The 25626-nt window shown below is 37.9% G+C and overlaps 1 protein-coding gene across 5 annotated transcripts in view; it reads right to left on the reverse strand.

Moving 5' to 3' along the window:
* MEIS1 (Meis homeobox 1) overlaps positions 1–25626 on the reverse strand; it is a 146547-nt gene that overhangs the window by 28004 nt on the left and 92917 nt on the right. The window lies entirely within an intron of this gene.

Consider the following 25626-nt stretch of genomic DNA (forward strand, 5'->3'; position numbering starts at 1 on the left):
ACCTGGCTGCTCAGCAAGGCTATTTGTTGCAATATCGCAAGGTTTTGAGATTATCTTATGTTTCTGATTAAAGTCATGCTGCTGATAGCTTTTTCTTCATTCCACCAAATAATAAAGAAAACAGACTATATGTACGCACATACACACACACACACACACACACAGACTGTATGTACACACACACACACACACACACACACACATATAAATTCTGATTTAATAAAGGCAAATCTTATCTGTGCCTGAAAATAATTTGCAAATAAGATCAGCATCTTGAACAGCAACAAATGCTGGGATTTTGAACACATGCCAATTCAAGGTCAGTGATCAGCACATTTTTGTCTGACATTAACATAGCTGTGCTACACTAATCATGAGAGACAGAAAATAAAGACTAGCTTAAATGAAGATAATGTTAAAATTAAATCATAAGTTACATTTCTTGTGAGAATTTGATTGCTTTCTCCAAAAATTCACTTATGCATGAATACAAATTGCTTACTAAGTTAAAAGCAAAAAACACATCCAAGTCTGAATTTAGGAACAACTTTGCCAGTGTCATTTCCCTTGATGTTAAAGTATTATTGTCTTTAAAGAAAATGAACCAAAACCACAAATGCAGCAATTCTGGGAAGAAATGTTTTTTAGAGTAATCTATTCTGGCCTTATATTGCAGGTAAACATACTACTAACTTGAAATTGAAATGCCACAGTTCCCTGAACTAACTTCTGGTCCACTACATGATAAAGTTATTTTAAATTTCCAGTAAAATTATTTAATAAAATAGATCTGACATATCCAAACAGGATGTTCATGACTTTATTGTACTATGCACACATCCATTTTTCCACAAACATGCCACTCTTCTTTGGCATTATCATTAGATATAATAATTACAAAAGATGTAAACTAAAACTTTTGTAAATATAGGAATTTATAACTCAAAATTCAGTGATCTTACTTTTAGGACAACACAAGAAATCTAATAGTTATGTTACAGTAATTGGCATTACTGAATTAACTCATCTTACAGACTATGAACACTCAGAATTCAATTTGTTTTCTCTTGTCAGTTTGTCCAACAAAACATACACTGCAGCGGGTACATCTACACAGCAGCGTTATTTCAGAATAACGGCCGTTATTCCAAAATAAAATAATTTTGAAATAATGGACGACTTATTCCACCTTCTGTAAATCTCATTCCACGAGGAGTAACATCTATTGTGGATGTTCCACTGCTGCTATTTCGAAATAGCTCCTCCCTAGGGCCATTCAAATTAATTACTCCCCAGTGTCCCCTGGGGCTCTAACTAGAGGTAGTGCATCCACATTAGGGAATCCTGCCTTGGACTAATTTTGAGGGTTCCCTGTAGTGAAGACATGCTATTTCGAAATAAGCTATTTTGGAGTATTTCTTCCGGAATTGCTTATTTCTAAATAAGCGTACAGTATAGACATACCCTAACAGAATATGCCCATGACATAGAAAAATGATTAATATTACTTTTACTCATCAGTGGTGGAGTACAAGTTGAACGTCTCTAGTCTGGCACTCTCTGATCCGGCATGATTTTAGTTAGCCGGATGTCCACTTATCATGGGTGTGGTCAAGTTTCCTGCAGTCTCATAAAGTTTGTTTACAGACACCAGTCCTAGTTCTCAGTGTTCTGTGCTGTTATTTAGCTCTAATTTACCCTAAATGTCTTCTAAGAGCCCTGTAAGCAGGGAAGTCTTGATAATGCTTCTAGACAATACTGACATCCTGTAGTTTGGCAAATTCTCTGGTTCAACACTGGCCGGGTCCCAAAGGTGCTGCACTAGTCAGGTTCAACATGCACTATATGTAGGCTGAATATACCTTATATACTTTCCATTACCAATATCTTTTTACCTTTTGAAAATGTTTCCAGTCAAGCTCCATACTGCTAATTACAGCTAAGCTACACTTCCACTGATGACAATTATATTTTATGGGCATAAATACGACACAACCATTTAAAGAACTTTTATAGAAATCATACTGATTTATATTATTTGCTGATAGCCCCTTCTTGCTGAGTTTGCTAGCCACCTTTCAGTTCTTTTACGGTCTATCATCACAGTATCAATGCAATTTAAGTTTAGAATCAATGTAATTGCTGCAGCAATTTATTTGTGTTTATTTTCAGAAACATTTTTTTATTTACATACTACGAAGCAAACTGTTGTATTCTACTTATATTTATCAATTTTATCTTATCCCATTAGGATAACCTGACCATTCAGCTTGAAATAGTTTCAGTATTCTCTTCAAAAGCTTACAGCGAAGACATGTGGACTTTCAATTATTTGGTTTTACTTCTTCATTTTTCTAACTTCATTTTCATAAAAGGATATGCTTTATTTTCTTATTTTGCCTTGTCACCTTGCATGTGATCTGATTTTAAGTAATTGAACAAACTGTGTCTAATTTTATGCAGCAAGCAATAATTACCAGATAGCCTCTAGCTATTGGAATTGAGAACTCTGTCTCCATTAAGCAATTTTCAATTGTTCTGGACTTTTTTTCAAATAGACAAGACTGGATAAAATTAGTCATCAGAATAATACACCACTGTATAAATAATTGCTTTACAAGCATCAAAACAAAATTCCTTAAACCATGGTGTGTTTAAGGTCATCTGATTCTTTCCATAGTCTAGTTATTGACTTAATGTAGCATAAACTTTGAATTTCATGAAAAATCTATAATTGTTATAATCACATGAAAGCCATGTAGCTAATCCCTCTCAGCCAAAAGTTCACAATGAGGTATGCTTTTTAAACTGAGACTTGATATGTTTAAAATATCTCTTGAACACTGGGCATCCTTGTTATATAAGCTATTTATGGATACTACAGAGTTGTGCCTTTGTAGGCTTGAAAAAATGACTTGACAACGAATCAACATGCCATGGGCTAGGTTGCTATAAAAACTCTCAAAGTCTTGTTGCATTCCCACCCACCGGGCTAGTCAGGCATATGCTACAGGCAATGGCAGAAATCACATTGCAACAGAGATAAAAGGGGAAAATCCTAAGAACTGCCATTTAATGAAGAAATAGGAAATTCATTCTGCCCTATTGCTGCTAATCTTCTTTTTACATATGTAGCAATAATAGTTTCCATGAGAGTGCATCTTTATTAATTTTGTTTAAAAGGACAAAGATACTCTTTTAAAAAGTCACTTATAAATGTAGCACTCATTCCCGCTGGCAACCTAACACTGAGTTCACTTTGGGATATCAAAGCAAATTGGACCCACTGTTCAATAAACAGTGATTTGAGACCTTTACTTTGTTGTGTACATTAGCCTCATACCATTATCTGTTAAAAGCTTAATTATTTGCAAACAATTGATCAAGATGTGAATTTGAGAAAGGATCTGCTAGGACCACTGGGAGAGCTGCAATGCATTAGGAGAGCAAACAAAATTATCTTTAGATCTTACAATAAGAATTAACGATTGGGACCATATATAGGGCAGCGCAGTAGCTGTAACAGACTTTCTGGAGTGTTTTCCATTTGATCTACATTAACACCTCAAGAATGAATGAAAGCTATAAACAGTGATTATGTCAGGGAAGGCTGACCCTCCTTCCCAGAATCAATCCAACACATGTATGTTGGGAGATTGCAGACTAGCTTTCCTGTTGAGGCCAGAGGGAAAGAGTGCCTCCAAGAGATATGCTCCAAGAATTATTTTGGGTAAGTTCTACGGTTTGTGTTATGCAGAAGGTCAAACAAGATAGTCACAGTCTTGGAATCCATTAAAGTAGGTAGCTAACAGAACAAATTTAAAAGAACCCAGGCGTACAACAAATAAGGGCTAAGGAATTACTGTAAAAACAATGGGGCCAAATTCTACTTTTTTCTATTCCATAGGTTGCAGCAGTGTTACAGAGCAGCATTTGACCTCTCTGAAACTTATCACTTGTTCCTTACGATAAACCTAGTACTAAAATATGGATTGTTTGACACTGTTAATATGTCTTTGCAACTCTGTGGCATTACTTGTAATAATGACTTAGTACAGGAGTGACTGCTTAATAACCCCATCGAAGTCTGCATGCAAATGAAAATTATCCCTAGGGGGTTTGCCCAGGCAATATGAACCGTTCAGGAACATTTGGAAAGGTAAAAATAACTTACAAAATTTAAGTCAGAGCAGTCTTGTTAGCAGTAACAAAGAAATTAAATTGACAGACAAAAGTGTAATTTTCCATTATGTACTCTGTGAACAGTTTAATAAAAACTGGTCTTAAACAGTAGCGTTCCCGATGTAACATGTTGTTTTGCTTTTAAATGCAGCGGAGAACTTGTTTAACCAAGCAATCAATAAGATTTCTTTATTCTTTGACTACAGTCAATGAGTAAAGAGAAACTCTACAGTAAATACAGATGGAAAGTGTCCAGACCCATATCTTAATGATACTCCTTGTCCAAATGTACTCCTTTCATCAAATTTTCCACTACTGACTGCAAATGTGGATGCCAGGACAGTGATACACTTTATCTTATCTGCCCTGGTAACCAAGTATCAATAACATTCCCTCCCTCATTGCTTTGCCCACTATAACAGCACATTGTAATGGTCGCAGAAAAATTGAAAATAATCCTGTACAGAGCTTGCTGCTGAGATAATGGAAGGCTAAGCTGTCCCTTCTCAAACCCCAGATTAGTAATTTCTTGTGACATAGAACTGCCTATATACCCAAACTGCAAAACAGCTATAACAAAGCACAGAGATAGAAGCAATTTTCAAGCAAAATGTTATATGTTATACTTTAAAAGGTATGGGAATAGGCACAGGAAGAACTGATCTAATATGAGGAGTTATGGCAACTGTCCAATATAATAACCCTTATCAAAGCATGTTCTGTTGCTTGGCTGAATATGTTGGGAGAACAATTTCAGAAGTTCTTTTATCCTTTTCCTCCAGTCCTCTGCCTCCTCCACAGCTAAGTTTAATGCATTAATAGCAGATGACCTTGAGCTAAACTCTGGTATGTGATGGAGAGATATTTGCTACCCCCAAAAAAACTCACCCTCCTCCCTTCAAAAAATGTCTACTACATGGACTTTCACTATGTTAACCATTACATTCCTGCATTATGCTTTAAAATGTTCTAAGGAAATGTTTTTGAATTTATATAGTCTTATTTTAATGATTCTGCTCAGCTAAATTATAGGCCTAAACCTAGCTGTTCAATTAATAAACAGAGTAAGTAGATGAGGTGGATACAGCTGACAAATTACAAATTAGTTTTACATTGAACTTTAAATCTTGGTTTATAAAAAATTCTTCACTGAAAAAAAATGGGATATTGCAGGCAGAGGGACTATATGTTGTGCACCTAAATTATTTACATTGTTCACAATTAAATTGATCTAGGATACATTTTTTAAAATATCCATCATGCTTCTTCATTGTATTTCAGCTTTATGAATTAGTTTTACTGTTTCGGTGAATGCTTTTTTGTCTCCTCACTGCACATTATCAAAGAGACACTTTGTGCATGGTATTTGCATTACAAAAGCAGTGCATGGTGTAGTCTCAGAACATAGCTTGAATTTATAGTAGTTGAGTTCTGTATCCTCACACATGGTGGAATCAAAAGAATAACTCGGGTGTCTGTACTGGCAAAGTAGCCAAAAGTGTTTGGAACACTATCAGTAAAGTCACAAGATTTCAACCTGCCTTCTTAATTCTCAGCCAGTGTATTTAGATTGAGCAATAAAGAGAATGCATTTAGACACAGTTTGCTCATTTTTCAGTCTGGATGAATTAGTCTGTAGATACGCCCTATTCAGTAGCGGCTCTAAGAAGTTGCCAAGATGAGGTGTACAGCTATGAAAATCAACTCGGAAACTGAAAACTAGATCTTATTTGTCACATGAGAATGAGTTGAACATCTAAGGAAAAGCTAAACATTTCACAGCAATCACTTTATTCTAAATACATCTACAATACATCAAGTATACAATGGAAAACCTTTTACAACTTTTGCACAGTTACACAGTTTAGCCCTGTAAATCACCTCTACAGTGCTAGTGGCATTACCTGATTTCTTATTTAAAACTTTGTTTTACAAAGCACAAGGGCTGCGTCTAGACTGGCATGATTTTGCGCAAAAGTGCCCGCTTTTCCGCAAAATCTTGCCGCCTGTCTACCCTGGCTGCAAGTATTTGCGCAAGAACACTGACTTGGTAATGTACAAAATCAGTGGTTCTTGCGCAAATACTCTGATGCTCCCGCTCAGGGATAAGTCCTCTTGCACAACTATTCTTGCGCAAGAGGGCCAGTGTAGACAGCAATGTTCATTTCTTGCGCAAGAAAGCCCGATGGCTAAAATGGCCATCAGAGCTTTCTTGTACAAGAAAGCGTCTACACTGGCATGGATACTTTTGCGCAAAAGCAAATCTTTTGCGCAAAGGCACATGCCAGTATAGACGATCTCTTGTGCAAATACTTTTAACAGAAAAACTTTTCTGTTAAAAGTATTTGCACAAAATCATGCCAGTCTAGACGCAGCCAAGTAGTGAGTAAGCATAATAGGACATGTTTATGTTAAACACAAAGCAGACCTAGCCATTCTTTAAAATTTACATACACACACACACACACACACACACACACACACACACACACACAATAGTTTAATGAGCTAGCCATTTCTCAATATGATTTTAATAACATTATTGTTATTAAATCCCTGCACTGGTAGTTATTGAAAAATTAACTGTAAATGCAAAATCAAAAGCCATATTTCCTTTCTTTAAAGTCTGAAATATATATAAAAAACATGCAATATGTGCAGTAACTAAGGTGCCTTTGTATATTTTACAGTGTGAAATGATACACTGCAGTTTGGCTTTTACTACATCACAGAATTCCTAACAGACAGATTCTGAATAGTAACTAGGACCTTTTGTGGAGTAACTCTAGTGGGAGCCATTCAAGGAATAAGGTGATATCAAGGCGAGTAAAGGTATCCAGAATCTGGCTCTTAGTAAGGAAAAAACAGGGGCGGGTGAAATACGACCCGCAGGCCGGATCCAGCCCACCAAGCCTTCGGATCTAACCTGAGGCTCCTCAAAGTGGCTGGCCGCTGGGGCCATGTGCTTCTCTGCACCACACACTCCTTGTGAGAGAGGCCAAAGGTGAGAAGGCGCACTGCTCCCACCCCTATCATAATCCTTGCAGCTCCCATTGGCTGGAAATTGGCCAGTGGGAACTGCAAGGATTGTGCTGGGGTGGGGGCAGCATGCAAAATCTCCCTCTCCCCTTGGGCATGTGGCACAGAGAAGTACAGAGCCATAGCAAGCTGGATGCTTGAGGACGCGGCAGGTAGGGCACCTGCCTGAGGGTCCCACTGAGCTGCTGGCTGGGAGCCACATAGGTAACTACCTCCTGGCCAGAGCCTACATCTGGCATCCCACACCCTAACTCTCTGCTCCAGGTCACCGCCCAAACATTCTGCACCCTCCTTTCCCCAGGTCACAATTCCCTCCCAGATCATGCACCCCCACCTATACCTTTCCCCTAAGTCAGAATACTCCCCTGTGCCCATACCCCTGGCTCCATCCAAATCCTTTTTCCCAGGTCACAACACCCTCCTTCACCCAAACTCTTTCTCAGATCCCACACCCTCTTCTGCATCCCAGTACCCTACCCTGAGCTCTGTTCTGCACCCAGCCTCCATCCCATATCCCACTCCCTCGCCAAAGAAAATGGTGGCCCTGGACCACCTACCAAAACTTTGGAATAGCCTCCCATTAAATTATTGCCCGTACCTGATATAAAATATCTGATTGTCAAAAAGGAGACCTAGTTTTATTGGGGGTGGGGAAGAGCTGTACTCTACAGTGGACAAGTTGTATTTTCCTGAAAAGTGAGCCCTCCTTCCTCTATGGGTCTCTTTCCATTTTCTCTTTTCAGACAATGTCTTGCAGCAGCTGTCTATGAACCTGTTCTGACACACAATGTGAATATCCTCTCTAGGACTGACTCAAGGAGATATATGGCATGGCTTGGGACACTTTGCTAGTACTGGTGCTCCCCAAAAATTTAGCCAGGATGCATTGGGGGCGGGAGATCAGAGGGAGGAAAGTACAGTTCACCCCCTATTCAGAAAATTACAGGCAACAAAGATGGAAAAGCCTAACAGATAATCTAATGCATCACCCTGAAACGACAATATTGGTCTTTCCCTACAGCACACAACCCACTGCATTGTCCAGTTCAGGTTTAAATATCCCAAGCTATGAAGCTTCCTTCACAATCTATTACAGCCAATCTAAAAGAGTGCATGGCTTCAAGGGAGTAACCTCATTCTTGCTCGTACTAGTTTAACTTCATTGACTTCACACAGCAGCCCCCCACTCTACAGTAGCACAAATGAGTGGAGACTCGTGGAGCTAAATGCTCCCTTTAAATTTTATCCCATTCCTGCTAGTTAAATCCTATGGTTCTGTGGAAGGGGAAATGAGAATCAGAAGTCAGCAGAGGAGTGGATCAGTGAGTGAAAAGCCTGCTTTTCTCCATACCCCACTTCTATCTTTGATCCTGCACTAAGCAGAGGTTGCATTAAGGCTATTAAGGCTCACGCTGTCTAAGTGTTTCATTAGTACTGCGTAACATGCACTGTTAAAAATTAATTTTGCTGGGAAAGTATAAGGAGATGATCAACTTCATTTCACTTAGTTTCATCAACTTTCATAAAAATAATCTGAGCGAGCACAAAATGTCAGACATGTGAATGAGACTCACTAACACAGCTTGATCTTTGGGCTGTATGTTCACATTCTGGATGTGTATATTACAATATATTTTCTTAATTCATTACAGAAACAATTCCTTGCTATTTTGTTAGCTCAGTCTACATGCTATTTTAATGGGGTGATGAACTTTCCCCTTCTGAAGTCTAGGGTGTTTGTGTTTTTTTATATTTTAAAAGCCAACTGCATTTGAAGATAAACAGCTTAGAAAAAAGTAATTAATACAAAAGGGTGCATCCTTAAAGTAAGTGACATTTTAATTATAATGTAGTACAAACAGCAATGAAATAGTACATGAATGACATTGAAATAACAGACTAAAGGCACTACCTAACTTCCAATCCAATTATAACTCAAATTCACATACTTAAAAGCAAGCTTTTTAATTAATCCAACTTCACATCAGAAGACTAGTCAGAGATCTCACTAGGTTAAATCCATCTTTGAACAGCACCCATAAAAATCTGCTCTCTGCCAAGTTAAAAGCTCCTATTAAGGAAGGAAAATCCACAATTCTGAACAGACTATTTCCTTGAATGTTATAAAAATAGTAAGTACACAGAAAAACCAAACTCCAGAAAAGTACTGTTGTTTTGCAGGGTGAGTCTGAAGCAGATTAATTCAGATGAATACTGCCTAACCAGTAATAATTCACTATCCTTATCTGCATTAGATGACTTTATAAACAGGTAGTCTTGGAATAGTCCATAATTTCTGGTAAATGATAGCAACAGAGGTAGTAATCCCAAAAAGCTTTTGCCAAACATCTATTTGTGTTCCCTGCTTTCTGTCTTTGTCTTGCCCTGTTCTGTATTTCAAAGCCTCTCTTCTGATAATGTGGATAACAAGCTCCTAAGCACACCTTATTGGGCCACAAGATTACAGTGAAAGAACATTACGGGGGTGTGTTCTATTCAACAAGTTCCCTTACCCAGGAGTTCCGCCCCCCCCCCCCTTAGAAAGTAGCACAGTTTTCTTAAAGAGATAACACACTTCATAATACATAGCAGAACAACTGAGCAGTTTGAAAAAAAACCTTGCAAATTTATCTGCCTTATCTTGCATAGAAACCAAAAGGTTTTTGCAAACAGATTTACAATCATGCACACATAGGTGACCATCTAAAACACCAACATAAAGTGACCTTAGATTTACACATTTCCATTAGGAAAAAGTACCATGGAAGGAGATGAAAAATAAAGCTGCTATTTTGAAATCTTTCTTTGTTGGCATCAAAAGTCCTTGAACAGATGCCCTGTCCACCATTAAATATTCACAACATATCCTTGTAAAAGAATCAAGTACATGCAACGTATGAGCAAAAACCACAATGTGTTCTTCATAAAAAAAGGAGAGATGCATTTAAAGATCCAGAAAAACCTAGAGAAACAGCATCGCTCCCAATATAACTAATGACTCTTGGAACTGGTACACATTCTCTGGCGTTAATTTTCCCACTTAAATTACAGTGATGGTGTAGCCTCATCTCATTAGAGATCATTGTCCCCAGTAGACGGTTGTGTTTATGGGGGATTCTTGCTGTTCCACACCTGCTGCTCAGGTTGCTATGTGATAAAGAGTGCATACAAACAGCAGACTTGAGCTTGCTGGACTGCAACTGATGAGCCCAAGCTAATTCAGGGGTGATTATGTAGTTTACTGGACCACTAAACCTCTTTAAGCTTGTAATTACTGCCTATTTGAGTAAAGAACATTCAAAAGCAATTCACTGCATCATGCCTGCCACAGCTGGAAGCAGGCTGCCAGCAGTCTGTGGGGACATTAAAATCTACAGGGACAGGGATTCAAGCACAGCTAGTAGGCACTAACAGCAGCTTCAACAGCCAAGTGTGTTCACATTCCATCTCACCTTTTCTGACCAGGCATACCATTAAAGGTGCAATGAAAACTATAGAAAAGCAATAAAGATGACAAATCATGGTATATAATTGAAAGAACTGCATTTTAATGACTTTGTTCCTTATATCCGGCTAATTTTTTTTTTTTTATTTTTTTTTTTTTTAGTCTTTTTGTCATGATAAGGGGAAGGTGAGGATTTTTTTTTACAAACGCTACTGCATGGAGTTAGACGGTGTTTGTTTCCAAGTACTTTTAAAAACCATTTTAGAAACAAAAAGTGCGTCTTGTTTGTAACTGTAAACTAAATGTGACATCAGTCCTCCCCCTATTATGATTTTCCAGCAATGTCTGTGTGCAAATGATTTCCATCTGAGATATTTCAGAAGTGGAATTTCTTTCAACAGAGCCACACAATAATGTAATGATAATTTTTAGTTATATGGTTTCCTCTTTTTGCCTTGTGCTTTGCAAATAATGAATCAATCTTCATCAACAGCATTTCTGTGAGAGAAATATTACTCTATGCACCTCAACCATTCAAAAAACAAAAACAAAAAACAAAGAAACCAAACCAGCGAATCAGGCTCCCCAGATCGCAAGAAGACTTTAAAAATACCAGACCTCAGATTCTTGATATTCACCTTCAGGATGTTGAGCTTTTTTAAGGATTCACATTTTCAAACTTTTCTAAAAACTTACTTTTTCCTTTAAATGAGAAACAACGTTTTCATGTAATCACCTGACTTCAGGAACTGGAATTTTATGAAAACACACCAAATATCATGAGACTTGGGGGGAAAGCAGGAGCTGGCAACACCATGCATTTTGCACAGAAGTAAACTGAGGTACAGAAAGGCCATGAATCTTTCCTGAGGTCACATAGTAAGTCAAAGGCAAAGCCTCAGAACACAAGTCCCCAATCTGAGCAAGTGGAATTCAGCAACTGGCTTCTTTGACTTAAACCATTGATCTCCCATCTGGGCCTATGTGACTCCAACTGCAGGACTGGAGACTCTCAACCCCCCTGTTCTAACCACTTAGAAATATTGCTTTCCACAATCATATTTTAATGTTTGAAATCAGACTAGATGATCTAATGGTCCCTTCTGGCCTTAAACATCTATGAAATTGTTAATTAAGTAAAAATGCATCTAATACACTTGCCTGGAATTTACTTGAAAGCAATGCAACAGGACATATGTACATCAGAATTCACCAGCATCATTCTCTCTCTCTCTCTCTTTTGTTTTGTTGTTGTTGTTGTTGTTGTTAAGCATCACAGCTGGTTTATACATGTATGTGTTTGTCTGTCTAACAAACCAAACAAAAAAGAAAACCTACCGCACGCTTTTTCATTGCTGATGAAACAACTATCACTTGGGCTGTAAATAAATTAAAAAGGACTGGAAGGTGAACTGGTTTCTTTTTTCACCTAAGCATTTCATCCCTTCTTTTAAAATATCTTAATACATTCTAGCCACAGAAACAAATATTTTATGTATAAAGATTCCTTAGTGTGGAGAGAGAAAGAGAAGCAGCTGTTGTTGCCAATCAGCATCTATTAAATGATAATATAAAAAAAATTACAGAAGTTTATTCTGAAAAAGTATGTAAATTCCAAGGAACCAAAAGCCACAGCAATTCTCTGACTACTCTATTCAAGTTCCAAAGATCTAGGAGCTTATATGTTATCTAGCTATCATTCTTATTAATATTCATTACGTGGGTCTACTTGCATTTTCATAAGCTGTGAAGGTAGCAAAAGAAACAATCAGAATTCTTTAACACAGAGGCATTATCAATTCAACATCTGCCAGATAGAAAGATACACAGATCTGAAGTTGAAATTCAAATGCAATTTACCTGTGTTAGCACTGGTTTTCATGAAACTGTTCACTTTCCAATTCAGGACAACTTATTTAAAAGTTCTCTCATTCACCTACAGGTCAGCTTTTACATCTCTGATAGTTCATTCTCCAGTATTTTAACATTACCACTAGATTCCCTCATAAATTGCATTTTTCATACCTTATATAATGAGTTATCTTCTGTTAAAATGGTTTAAGTTTAGTAGTACTGCATATATGAATAATACAGTCAAGTTTAACCTCTAAACTTAACTACCGGTAAGCAGTCCTGCTTTCTGAGAATTTAGCTACACAAATTTATGATGTGAATTCTCTGACTGGATTCAGGTGCTGAACTGTGTATAGTTTTTGATCAGGGCTGGCTTACATTTACTAGGAGATAAATTTAATTTAAATTTACTTACATTTACTACGAGATAAATTTAAATTTTCTTAAAAAGAAAAAATGTTCTAATTGTTTATCCTAATTACCAAGGAATCTAGCTGATAATATTAATGATTTTAAGTGTAAAATGGACATTCTTTTATAGAGTAAAAATATTCCTATCTAGGTCTATGGAGACAAAACAAGGGGTGGAGCAGACCTTTGGTTCTCTTCCTCCCCACATTTCTTGTTCCATTCCTAAATTAGCAGCATATGTGTTTGTTCACAAGACCACAATATATTGATCCATATGATTTATTAAGAACATTAATTGTATGAAAGGCTTAGGCTTGAAAAAAGGTTCATGTGATCTTGTTTGTCAGGGCTGGGGACATACTTGGACTCCTCGGAGCCCTCCCTAAAGAGCCGGTCCATTTCCTGCTGAAGTCAATGGAAATAAAAACCCTCTTTCTGGTTTCAAATGGATTGTGATGAATCTTGGGATTGCTGCCCATACTAATACTGGGTAGTACTTTCAATTTCAGTGAGACTGCTTGTAGAGCAAGGTGCTTACTGTGACTAAGGGTGATGGCAGAATTTGTACACTGAGTAGTTACAGTGAAGTCAATGGAACTACTCATAGCGTGAAGTCCTGGCCCTCTGGCAGTTAGTAGCAGCATTGTAATCAATTAAATGGGGCCTGGTGGATTCCACCCAGAGTACATAAATATATGGAGTATATAAAATATCTCTATAAGTCGTTGCAAGATCAAGGCCTAAATGAGCATCTGCTGCTGACTGATTCACAGAAAGGCATTGGCAATGATCTCAGTGGAAGCCCCTTTCTTACCCTCCCAGTAAGAGGAAATGTGTCACATTTATAACCATCTAAAGAGGATTGAGAGGAGGAATCAAAAACCCCAGTACCAAAGAATACACTCTACAAGACCCTGTCTTGAATGGTTAGGGGCTAGACACACCAACAACAAACCAGACATGAATGCCTAGGTAAGTTCTCCATTAAATACACAGTCAATGAATTTTCAAACAAAAACATTTAGAGGTAATGTAGCTTTCAGCACATTTATGATATAATATCCATTAATAATTCAGGAAGATAACATATTAATTTATTTTGTCAATATTAAGCTTGAAAAACGTGCGTGCCTTTTTTCCTCTCGAGCAGCACTCCACTTTCATTTACAAAGATCTGAGTGAAAGTAGCTAGACCTTCCTCTCCCCTCCCCCGAAAAAAGTCACTACTAACAAATCATGAAGTAAGAGTGAGACCAGGCTCATTTGATCTTGTTGCATATGTGAACCTTTCTAAGATGACTGTTCCAATTAAAAAAATGCTATCATTCTGATGATACCAAATGATGAACTTGACTATTATATGCATATATTTTGTTTTATGGCTTCATTTATTTTAATAACAAAGAGACACTAGATCTTTACAGATGAAAGCTTTATTTCACGGCTTCAGTGCAACTGAGATTTTTAATATCAGTGATGTTAACCAAAATGGGATAATGAATGTTCTCAAGGGCTCCTGTTTATAACATTTTATGCAGAGCAAAACTATGCATGAGAAACAACAAACATGTTTTTTACTTCTGTTTTAAGAATGCAGTACTGGCTGCGGTGTCAGAGACTCTAATTGTTTTTCATCTCCTTCTCATTTCTCTGAATGGTTACATCTTCAGTAAAGTGTGGCCATAGAAATACAGTGACAAAGGCACTAGCTCCCTGAAGACTTCTAATAAATGTACTGAAAGACACCATTCACATGGTTGGGTTAGGGGGGGACAAGAGTATGCTTACAATACACTTGCTTTATCTGTAACAAACTGCCTCGAAAGTTTTGTTGACAACAGTAGCAAGAATGCTACTCCCACTTGAGATGAAAAGTACTATATAAGAGCTAGGAAATATTCTTATTACATATTTTTATGTGAGTTAATTCTGAAAGATAAATCAAAAACACCTTATCTCAGCCTGATGGGAGACTGTACCATTCTGAGTAATGTCTATCTATTCACTATTTTTAATATATAAAATGGTTCATATGCTCCTCAGAAATAAATGTGCAACACATGTGTAACATTAATGTTGTTTTCCATTTGGTTTGTTGTGCCACAAGCTATAAAAAATACACTTCTTGTAAAATCATCAAAAAAATAAAAAAGCCTATGCGATAAATGTTTTCTAGACGGTCTCTTGCCCAAGATGGCAGCTTATGATTAATGGCTGTATCATCTTTGGCTCCACTGCAGTGAGGCCCCGGGTCTGATCTGACAAACATCCCCTTCGTCTGCAGCCAATCAGCAGATGTAAGCACATAGGCACTGTCAGGTTGACATATCATTCCTACGACAATGTCAACGAGTATTAATGTTCAATTATCTGTCCTAGAAATAACCCTCGCCTTTATGCATTGTGTAACTGCACGTGTGGCACAGTGGTAATCCAAACGACAAGGGCAGAAATGCCCGCAATAACCCAGTAGCTGTGAGTTGGCTTTCCAACATTATGATGACACTGCCTTGCGGTATTGAACGGAGGACTTTTATTTTCGCTTTTTTTGGAATTCATGTTTGAAGGACTCCAACGACCTTTATTACCCTCTTAACATGTTTGCATGTCAGTAGCTCTGGCATGCACAATATGCATGCTTGAAGCAGCTCATGTTTTGATTTCACTACTATACCGAGCCACTTGTGGTTTTATGTAGGACTATAAGCGGTTGATTATTTTGCCGTGTCTTTTTATTTCCTATGCTCAGGTGTATATCATTTACCATCAAACAGAAGTGACAATAACAGCCTTTCTAGTGCTGTGTCAAGATCAATTCAACTGCAAACAGCAGAGCTAAAGCAATTTGTCCAAGTGAAACATTATGGGAAGTGGTAGTTAAAGAAAGTTAAAAATAAGACCTCCAGCAGAGGGATCATTTAAGAAATATACACAAGTTCATTCCACCTGACATCTCTTACGACTGTTCAAATATTAAAATTATTGATCACTTTCGTCTAGACCACATTCACATCCAGCTCCCAAAGTAAAGGCCTTGGCAAATGTCTCTTCCTCTAAATCAGTGTTACGGCACAGAATTTTTTATTCTAATAGGCTGCAGTATAATTTGTGTGATTTTTGTTACTCTGGCACATTTTCCTTGAACTAACATTCAAAGGTTATCAACTGTGAGTTATGCTTGCTAAATCTTCTTACGGAACTAACAATCAGAGGGAGCGAGGAAGTTTTGTGATAACTAGTGCCAGCTCTAAGATAAAGAGTCCTCTACATAATCTATGTTTATTTAGACAACCACTGTGCAGATTCAAAGAACCCAGGTGGTATGGTGAATAATATAATAATTCCTCCTTCATCTGGGCTCTATTATTTTTCTATGGCAAGTGAAGTATGGTCAAATTCTCAATGTAAACAACTGCACAAGGGGCTTTTAGTAAAAAGTAACAATTTAATCTGTAAATATAAATTACTGGAGACTTTGCTGAATCAAATAAACACACAATGAAGATCCCACTTGGAAGCATTTTGTATTTCTAAAGGTTATTCAAAACACTTTGTAATAAACACATTTATCATATGAGCCCACTGAATTAAATAATAATAATCATAATAATAACTTAAATTTAAATACAGTACTGCCATTCACCGAAGAGGTGCTACTTTACACACTATAAAAAAATCCCACACATATACGGCATCACTTCAGTGGATGCGTGTTGACAAGAATCAATCCATAGAACAGTGAAAACACACCTCTACGGAGGACTGCAGAAACTATCTTAGCAACACCGTGCAATAATACAAAGCACTTAACATCAGGACAGAAGGAAGAATACTGTAACCCTCATAGCCGAAGGATGATTTAATCTACATGTTCAGCTGTAATATCAAGTTACAATTTACAGTTTCTAAATAGCAAATTAGTTTATGACTCAATTTCTCCTGTTATTCGAGGCCAAACTAATTTGCCTCCTTTATATTCAAAATATTTTCCCCTTTTTCCTTTGATAATTCACCCCACGGTTTACTCAATTACTTTATGTAGGTGGAAGTGATGAATGTTGCTGAGTGCCAGGCTTTTTTTTTTTTTTTTTGGTCCAAGATGAATAACCCCAAGGAGCAACTTACACTGAGTCCCAGGCTCCTGTCAGCCTCATAATTGATGATGTTTTTCCCTGAAAGGGGTGGAGATTGGGACACATTAGGACTCAATGGGGGAAGTAAGCTGAGTGATTTGACTCAGCAGCTATGTCTTTTACCCATGGTTTCTATGTAGAAACTTATTACTGCCAAATGTACTCGAACATCAGAAGGGGGGAGGCTATCAATCTGTTCAAATGAAATAATGTAATACCAGAAGTTTTTTAAAAAGTGAACTTTTGTACTGGCAAGTGTGGAAGAACATTTTAGTCAACTCTGTTCTTTCTGAAGTGTCATTTGCTACTAAACTAAAAATGAATTTGCAAATGTAAAATGCAATGACTTAAGGGGAATAGCACAAAATGGTTGCTATAAAGCCAATGTATCTTTTTCTAATCTTGTTCTCAAATGTCCCATGACTTTTATAACAAAGATGTGCATGGAAATGCACATACTGTATTTCAAATGTACATTTTATGTCAGCATATTTTTATAGCAATTCTGAGAGCCGATGCTCCACTTCTTATCTATGCAATCTGGAAGTAAAGCAGGCTCCCTGCCAAGTCACTGACAGCATGTCTTGCCCAGGTTGCCATGGGTGACTAGTGAGTTGACAACCTAAGGATCCAGCAAAGAACAGCCAGTGACTAATGGCTTCTAGATTCCAAGTGACCTTTGATCTTTAATGGTCAGGATAAAAACAAATGACCTAGTTCAGGAGGCCCCTCTCAAACATGTATTTTAAGAAAGCCGTTATCTCAAACACTGATTAATATGTTTGCTGTATCTACAACAAAATGAAAATGCTCACATCTCTGCCTTCACGCAACACAGAAATCGAAATGTAAGTACATAAACATGGACTTCTCACAAATGTATTATTTAATTTGTCACACCCAAAATAAATCAAGAAAATCAAATTGCTGAGACTAACCAAGGATTTGTAAAAAATAAAGATAATACAGGCAATTTTCTGTTCCTGACACAAAAAGTTGCCAAGGTTGGGAACCATGCTAGAAGCGAGTGCACCACGTATCCAAAATCTGTGCATCGTTTCTGTCATTAGAGATTTGGTGCTATTTTGACACCAAGGGCTATCAGCTCTAAAACGCTGCAGCGAGGCTGGCGGCTACAGTAACCATAGAGCATGCTGTCCGAACCTTAATGATAACTTTCATCACTGCATATTGTCACCACAGCAATGAAGCTAGACGTGGGCAAATGACAAGGTTCTGTCACCAGCTCCATATTACGCAGCCTAGGCCTGACAGCCTTCAGGACTATCCTCTCATCCATGCTGAATACGCAAATACATTTTCAACAGGCCCAAAAGTAATAATCTGTCCTCCTGCAATGTCATCATTTTACAGGAGCTACCAGTCGCGGTGTTCAGCTCATAGAACCAATGAAAATATTTTGTTTTCACCTGCAGTCAAGCTCTTCATTTTTGGAAAATGGAAATGGAAGTAAAACAAATATTTGAAATATGAAAAATGCTGCAGAGAACAAAAGTGTGGAGGAGGGCTGGAGGGGAGGGATGGAAATTGTTAAATACACAGAGTGAGACTGGAATGAAGTAACATTTGGAATCTGAATCAGTGTCCAGTGTTAACAGCACTGTTAATGTTAACAACAGTCATGTAACATTCTGTGAGGGTCTAAAACTGTATTTAATATTTGCATTATACCTGTATACAAAATGTTATATTCTGCTACTTGCAGAGACAGAGATTTGGAATGAACACAGGATAACTGGATATTGCATGCAAGACTGTCAGTGGATCCAAGAGACTGCACAAGCAGGACAGTTAACTTTGTCAATTTCCCTGCTGCCATATCTAGAAGTAATTTGGGAAGTAACAAAAGTCTTTGGCAATGATACATTCACATTTAGGGGTATTCTGCCTAGTCACCCTTTCTGAACTTCATTTCTGTTTAAAAGATTCCCACTCAGGGTCAGTTGCTACTCACCTTGATTATATAAGTAACTAGGGATGTAAAATCTCGATTCCTCAGTTAACTTATTAATTAACCTAACATTTAACCAGTTAACTGACTAAGCTGGGTCCTGGGCGGGGGAACTGGTCCTGCCCAGCCAAAGAACCCCCCAGTCCATGGGGCTCCCAGCTGGTGGTCCCAGACACGCAGAGCAGGCTCCTAGTTGGCAGCCCTGCATGAGAACCCAGTAGGGCTGCAGCAGCCCTCCACCCATGACAGGTCGTGGGTGGGAAGCTGTTCCCAGTGAACCAGTTAACCGTTACCAGGTTACCCATTCACATCTCTATAAGTAAGCCCATTGATTTCAGTGGGAGTACTCATCTGAGTAAGGTGAGCACGCTATGGTCCTCTGCAATGAACTTCTTTAGCCTTTTTAGCATATATTTCAATTCATATCTTGTTAGAGTCATACAGAATAATATGATGTAATGTCTTTGTTCCATGTACTGCATAAACTCTTCAAACATGTGGAAAGCCATATCTGAATTATATTTAATTCAGACTCACTGACACATTTTTATTGGTTAACACATTTACCATCTCTAGAGCCCTACCAAATGCATGGCCATCAAAAACACATAATGGACTGTGAAATCAGGTCTACCCACCCATGAAATCTGGTCTTGTCTTTTGTGTACTTTTACCCTATTTCATAGGGTAGACCAGCATATCTCAAATTTGGGGTCCTGACTCAAAAAGGAGTTGCAGGAGGTGTTACAAGGTTACTTTGGGGGGGTGTCACAGTATTGCTATATTTTCTTCTGCACTGCCTTCAGAGCTCGGGAGTTGCAGAGCAGCATATGTTGATCAAGCATTCAGCTCTCAAAGCGCCACCCTGCCAGCAGCAGCGCAAAAGGAAGGAAGCAGTACCATACCATTCCAGTGCATGCCATCCTTGCTTCTGTGCTATGCGTTGAGAGCTGGGCAGCAGGAGAGAGGCGGCTGCTGATTGAGGGTGCAGCTTTGCAGGAAACAGGACAGAAGTGCAGATGGCAATACCATACCAGATCATCCTTATTTCTGTACTGCTGCTGGCAGCACCTCTGCCTTGAGAGCTGGGCTCCTGCACAGCAGCCACTGCTATCTAGCTGCCCAGCTCTGATGGCAGCACGGCAACCAGCAACAGCACAAAAGTAAGGCTGGCAGTCCAGCAAGCATGCTCCCCAATAATCTTGTAATTTCCACCCCACCCCCCAAGTCTTTTTGAGTCAGGAACCTTACAATTATAGTACCATGAAAATTCAGATTTAAATAGCTGAAATAATGCAATTTACAATTTTAAAAATTCTATGACCATGAAATTGACCAAACTGGACCATGAATTTGGCAGGGCCCTAACTATAAGCCTGCATTGTGCAATACATTTGCTCTTCAACTGCAGGTTTATAAAGAAAATTCACTGCCTGTGCATTTTAAAACAGATATAGCATACCATAGAAACAACTAAGCAACTAATCTTCCAGGACAAATGTATCATAGAAGAACAACTAAACTGAAACCAAAAAAATTCCACATATACTTAAAAATATTATTGTCTGTAATTTAATATAACAATATTTCTAGGCCTATAACCTTGCACGCAGAGGCAATTTCCCAAGCATTAATACTTAAATGGGTCATATGCACCACATCTGTCATTCTGTCCTGAAGTCTATGAGGCACAACCAAGACTCTGCAAGCCTATTGATTTTTCTAGGCATTTGCTTTAATTTACTTAACCATTGAGAAATCCATCAGTACATAAAGGGCAACTGTCCATTACTGCCTCATTTGCAGACATTCTTTCCCTTCGTTTTTTGGTAAATATTACCCCTTAAATCGCTGTGTGTTTACAGTGTAAAAATGAATCTGAAAAGTGCTCACACCTGTTTCTGTTCAATAACGGCTGCACTGAGGTATATGTAATGTGCTTAAAGATAGAATAAATATCTAGACATTATTACATCTGTGTGCAAAGGGTGGTAAATTAGATCCTAATTACATTAACAGGGATTCTGCCTCCCAGCTTAAATTTTACATGAGCACTCTGTAAAAATCCAAAAGCTCTGCTGTGGTTTCTTTACGAGCTGGTGATTACAGCTACTTCCTATGCGGTCACTAAATATTCTGTTTACAAATAAATGAAGAAGCTTTGAGCCAACTTGCCAGGGTAATAATCCGTTTTTTTTTCCCCCAGCAAACCTTCGCCACATAAGCATGGCAACAATCAGAAGCCCTGGCTTCATCTAATTACTCTATCACATAATTTCACAAATTGCCTTTTCACTGGGGAGCCAAGTGCAAAACATGCTCACAGTGGGATTTCAAGCAGCAGCTTTCATTTACTACTCATTTCTTGTTAAATTAAACACAAAAACACCAGTTGTGTGAAAGAAGTCAAAAAGAATGCTTGCAAATGAGCCAGACAAGTGTATCTCATATTTATACCATTCTCACAAAATAGCTCATTGGCAAGCTGTATTTTTAATGGCACCGTTAGATCCTTTAACCCTCTGAAGTCCTTGTGTGTTTCTACAGCCAGCAATTTGCACTTCTGAAAAGTCAGAAGCACAGAGCCTTGTAATCTATTCAAATGTATCATTTTCACTAATATCAACAATGTAAAAATTGCATCAGAGGATGAATGCGCCTTATTGGCCAATATCACAAATGTTTCATTAATCCCCGCCCTGTAGCTCTGTTGTACAATTAACAGAGTTTCAAACCTCTCTCTCCTATGTAATGGTGGACTGCCTGCTACAGCACTGCTAGGGCCAAATTATATCCTGATTTACGCTCCAGGTAACCCCATTGCAGCTGATGGGGCTTTCACAGGGTATAACTTAGGGTAGAATTTGGCTGCTAAACTCTAAGGACTATACCAATTTTATGTAAAGGAGAATAGCTCTAATAAATAAATTTAGTTCATCAAAACTTTATATTATGTAAAACATGCAATTCCTACTTCATATAGAGCCCAATTCTACATGGTACTAAGAAGCCAATGGAACTAAAGGGCACTTGGGACATTCCTTATTAATGATCTGAATCTTAAGACAGGATTCTAATTTAAAAATAAAGAACACAAATTATTTTGAAAATAATTGCCATGAGTGTCACATTGCCAGGGCACGTGAACTTGAGGTTACATTACTATAAGATGACATTTTTACATAAACATGTACAAAATGAAACACAGCCATCTGTAATTAAAGCCACTGCTTTTGTAGCACTAGAGTCAGTAGGTCAGGTACCGTTTTACATCACAAACCAGTCCTTTATGCATGTAGATTTGCCAGCATTATCTGCACAGGGACAAGAACACATTAGCAGCAGCTGTCTGTGTGCTTCTACACTGAAAATTCTATTCACACAGACAGGTGGAGTAATTTAAAAGCCAATGTGGTGCAATTTTGATGCGACTAATGCCACTGTTTACTAGAATGCCACCATTACTACTGTTTATGAAAACACTACTAAAATTACATTTTATTCATAAGAATACTAAAATTCTAGTTATCCACTTTAAAATGATCCTACCCCAAAGCTGTGGTTAATAACCCTCCAGGGTTTACAACCTGCTGCACTGAGGAAAATATAGCTGGATTCCAGCTTGGTGAACAAATTGTAGCTGCCCAGTTTACTGAATCTTCATAAGACAAACTAGAGATGTAGCTCTTGGGCTTGCCTACCACATAACAGAAAAAGTCTTACGGAAGGTTGTCTGTTATCCAAACACTGTTTGGCTTAAGGCCCAAATCTATATATCCACTTAAGGGAGTCCAAAGTCTGGGATCTGTTGTGGCAAAACCTGATGGTATTATCTCTGTTTTTCTTCTGTCCTGCAACTGTCCAGATAGGATGCAAAGTCAGACTCTCCTCTGAGCTCATGACAGGTAAGCACTAAAAAACCTCAATCAGTGGGTCTTCTAATTATCCAAAGCCATCTAGAATTAGGGTATGTTCAGATTCCAGTTCAGATGCAATCATTAGCCAGAGGCCCCAAAAGTCAGGCAAAATTCAGCTGACGTGAATCATACAGCTCCCAGCTCTTACAGTCATAGATTATTATGGAGAGAATGTTGTGGACTGAAAGAGTCCCTTGACATCAGACCTTGTCTCCTTCCCCCACTTTTAGGGATTTTTTGAAACCTACTATTTCCAAAAGCCATTTCAGACATGATCATTTTTTGGCCCCACAACTCCACTTTTTCCTGTGTTATACTCCCTCACAATTTTTTTAATGGAGGCTTTGGGGGGGGGGGGGGTAATCAGAATGATTTCAGGATGTTAAAATTGCCCATCTTTTAACAAAAAGTAGATGATCGCTAATAAAGACAGGAGCTGTTTGAGGCATATTTCTTGCTTATAAGACAAGAGATCCGGCAATAAATCTTCTAGAGCCTCCTTTACTGAAATGGTAGCATACACTGAAAGTGAAGGGAATCTTTGATTAAAAAAAAACAAAAGAAAAGAAAAAAAAACTATGGTTCCAAATCAGGAAGTCAGGTGTAAAGTGGGATAAATTAGATGACTGTACACTGACAGACTTTACACTCTGACCTTACGTAAGGAATTCTAAATTGGTGTGATCTACCTGGTGAGGAAATCGAAGGTGTAAATAAAAGGGCAGATGAAAATTCTCTGAAGCTAGGTTTTTGACTATAATGCAATGAATAATTAATTTTTGGACTTTCCTTCCTTTTTGTGGAAAAACTCACCAGTTTGTTTAATTAAACTGGAAACATTTCTGTTTTCCAACAAAAAAAAGTCAACATTCTCTGCAGAGGGCAAAACCCCAAAATACTGTCTGGCCAGGTCTTGTGAAAAGATGCAAATTGAAAAAGCTGGAGACTGCTTTAATTTACACTAAAGAGTTTGAAGAAAGTTTCAAGTTATGCTATCTTGGATCTCCAAAGACACAAATGTACCTGATGCAAGCAAGCATAGAGAAATCTAAACGAGGCACAGGATCCTAACTTGTACAACTTTGTTATGATTTCTGAATCTGGCCCTATTTAAAAAGAGGACTTATTTTACACAGCAGATTGTCATGCCTAGCCCTTCTGGGGCACTGCACTTTCGCACTTCACCTGACTAGGTTAAGCTTCATACTAGCTTATACCGGTGATTCATGAGGCTTCTTAAAAACAGGTCATCATACAAGAAGACAGGAGCTTCGGGCTCAAAATTTACATAGTCAGGTCAAATGTGTCTGAAGGGCAATGCAGACCCCTTCAAGAATTTTCTGTTGCAGAAGATGAAGTAGGCAGACAAATAATAATTTAGGCACTGAATTTTGTCTCATTTCTTGTCCACTAATTATTTGCCACAATATTCCATTTTCCTTTAATGTATCTGCTCAAAATTCACCAAAATATTTCTGTGAATAATTCTGGATATACAATTTGTTGACATGACTTTTTTTCCTCCCTAAAACATCTTTGGTACTTAAATTGCAGGTAGTTTGAGAGATCTTTCTATTGGATGAGGTTAACCCAAAAATCAATTTCCTATGTGAATAATCATAGTGGATTAAAAAAAAAAGTCAGAGACTACTTATTAGTATTTGCAGAAATACAGTATTGGAACGAACACTGAAAAATATTAATAGAAAGCAAAGTCATTTCTGAAAATAGAATACAAAAGGTGTTCAAATACAATTAAAGAAAGTGCAATTTTACCATCTGAGTGCATATTCATAGTTTCTTTTTTCAGTCTTCCCTCAGTTCTTAACATTTGGATTTTTGCCAAAAAATATAAAATAATGCATTTCATTGGCTCCTGAGAACTGAAATTATTTGACTTTATGATGGTTTCCAGACACTTATTACAATGACTACAAGCAAAGAGGTGAAGAAAAATCTGCAACAAGACAGGACTTATGGGAGAAGAATTTCTCTTAAAAAGAAATCTAGTTGGGTCTACTGGATAAGTTCTGACTTCAAAGAAAATGCTTTCAGAGGCCATGTCATGTGAAACTAAAGATGGATATTATAGGTCCAGCAGTTTGGACAGTATGTTGTTTGAATCAGAGGTCAGAGAAATTTCCTTTGTGGACCAAATGATAGAAGCCTGGAAGAAAGACTGGATTATAAAGAATGATACCAGTCTATTGGCTTAGTAGGGTACAGGCAGAGGAATGTTTGTTTGAAGAGAGGAGTGATCAGATGAGGAATCCACTCACATCAACTGACTAGAACTTCTCGATTTCTTGTTTATGATCTACCACTAGCCAAAACAAAATAAATCAGTTAATAGCATGTTTTCCTCTGCAGGAACAATATACAGATCAGAAACAACAATAATATACAAGGGTCTGTCTTACAGAACAGGGAATTTGTGATTGAATCCAAGAGCTTTCATATGGCATATAGAGCACTGTGTAGGCAAGACAGATTCTATGGACTTATAAACATAAACATGAAAGAATGACAGTTGGAGGACATCAGCAACAAAGCTGTAAGAAAAGCAGCTTGCAGTAAATATGGCAAAACCATTTTCAGCCAACTCAGTGATCAGGTTGAATAATTCTTTGGGTGGAGATCAGGTGAAAAGTGGTCAAGTTTTTTCCATCTTTT

Source organism: Pelodiscus sinensis, chromosome 3 (genome assembly GCF_049634645.1).
Source record: "Pelodiscus sinensis isolate JC-2024 chromosome 3, ASM4963464v1, whole genome shotgun sequence".
NCBI lineage: Eukaryota > Metazoa > Chordata > Testudines > Trionychidae > Pelodiscus > Pelodiscus sinensis.